General features: G+C 45.0%; 1 protein-coding gene and 1 long non-coding RNA gene across 5 annotated transcripts in view; one reads left to right on the top strand and one right to left on the bottom strand.

Annotated features, from left to right (window-relative positions):
* The window catches only part of LOC123980308 (H-2 class II histocompatibility antigen, E-S beta chain-like), a 236,945-nt gene that overhangs the window by 151,129 nt on the left and 83,858 nt on the right, over positions 1-1,958 (bottom strand). The gene's annotated exons all lie outside the window — the stretch shown is intronic.
* LOC123980320 overlaps positions 242-1,958 on the top strand; it is a 3,688-nt gene continuing 1,971 nt past the window's right edge. Inside the window, exon 1 of the long non-coding RNA XR_006827470.1 lies at positions 242-287. This is a non-coding gene — a long non-coding RNA (uncharacterized LOC123980320). The remainder of the gene's footprint in view (positions 288-1,958) is intronic.

The following is a 1,958-nucleotide window of genomic DNA, read 5'->3' as shown; positions in this document are numbered from 1 at the left end:
TTCTGATATTTTAGTTTCAAACCGGGACTCAACAGGACTCAAACAGTAACACAGTTAAAGCCCATCTTTGACAGATCAGACCTCTGCTCACTCTGCATCGTCCCTAACCAGTTATTTTACTCTGTACATTTTAGAGATTTCACAAATCATGTTTTAAGGGGAGCTCGTGGATTATTAGGAGCCCACCCCTCCTCCCCACCACTCACCTCTGACCTTCAGTAACCTCTGACTTCCTGTTGCAGGTGTGTCCGTGCTGCTGCAGCTGTCTGGGCTGACTGTTCCTGCAGGTGAGCTGAAGTGAAAACAACCACTGACACTAAAGAATAAGAAAAGACCTTTAATCTGTTTGTCTGATCACCTGTCGCTCTCTCTCTGTCTGTCCTAAATGGCGTTCTGATCGATCAGCTCTATGTGATGCTAACTTGTTTCATAGCTAAATATAACCAGCTGGAATGAAGCGACAGACACATATTTTCAGAACTTACCGTGTAGTTCAACCTCCTTGCTTACTTTTCTCCCAGCAGGCTGCTGCTTTGTCCAGTTTCTGTATAAATATGAAGTAGTGTCACAGAGCTCTGGGTGCCCACAGATGGCTGCAATAACAACTGTGGCGACTGGAAACTTGGCAGCTTGTTGAAGCCGACGCAAGCAGAGAAGCACGAGTGAAGATTAATATAATTAAAGCTGCAAGCAGCTTTGAGGAGTGAGGCCGGTCTGAATTATCTTTGCTGTAGGTGCTGCATGAAGGTCCCAGTCCCAGTACATCAAGTGGGGAACATATTGTGAAAATATAGTTTAAATCGCAAGATGAGATTCACACAGACCTTACTTCCTGTTGCCAGTAGGTAGCGCTACAGTTGTAACTGAATATTGGCATGTAGATGTGTTTATGGTACGCACGCCATTTGACGAAAACCCACAGATTGTACAACTTTTATTTGTCAATGGCTTAAGACTACGAAGCCTGTAAATCGCCATTAAATGGACCATTAAATCCAAAATGACCAACTTCCTGTTGGATTCAGGGAATCTCTCCAAGTGGCTGTGTCTGTACGTTTAGACATAATACATGTGCGAAATAAATTTCATACGTGTACTTAAAATGTGCTGCGGGGGCTACTTTCTTGAAGGGTTCAATATTGGCATGTACATGTTTTCATGGCGGGAAAGATCTCAGCACGTACGGTTAACTTAACGCCACCGACACGGAACTGCTTAAACAGCCATGTTACAGCTGACTGAAGTAACTACTGTAGCTACGTTTTCCCGTGACAGCGAACGCAACACTTTCAGTAGCTACGGTGATTAAACAGCCACGTAACAGCTGACTGAAGTAGCTACTGAAGCTACGTTTTCCCGTGACAGCGAAGGAAACACTTTCGGTAGCTGCGGTGATTAAACAGCCACGTTACAGCTGACTGAAGTTACTATTGTAGCTACGTTTTCCTGTGACAGCGAACGCAACACTTTCAGTAGCTACGGTGATTAAACAGCCACGTTACAGCTGACTGAAGTAACTACTGTAGCTACGTTTTCCCGTGACAGCGAACGCAACACTTTCGGTAGCTACGGTGATTAAACAGCCACGTAACAGCTGACTGAAGTAGCTACTGTAGCTACGTTTTCCCGTGACAGCGAACGCAACACTTTCGGTAGCTACGGTGATTAAACAGCCACGTTACAGCTGACTGAAGTTACTATTGTAGCTACGTTTTCCTGTGACAGCGAACGCAACACTTTCAGTAGCTACGCTGATTAAACAGCCACGTTACAGCTGACTGAAGTAACTACTGTAGCTACGTTTTCCCGTGACAGCGAACGCAACACTTTCAGTAGCTACGGTGATTAAACAGCCACGTAACAGCTGACTGAAGTAACTACTGTAGCTACGTTTTCCCGTGACAGCGAACGCAACACTTTCAGTAGCTACGGTGATTAAACAGCCACGTTACAGCTGA

Source organism: Micropterus dolomieu, linkage group LG12 (genome assembly GCF_021292245.1).
Source record: "Micropterus dolomieu isolate WLL.071019.BEF.003 ecotype Adirondacks linkage group LG12, ASM2129224v1, whole genome shotgun sequence".
Classification (NCBI taxonomy): Eukaryota; Metazoa; Chordata; class Actinopteri; order Centrarchiformes; family Centrarchidae; genus Micropterus; species Micropterus dolomieu.
This window is presented reverse-complemented; position numbering and strand designations above follow the sequence as displayed.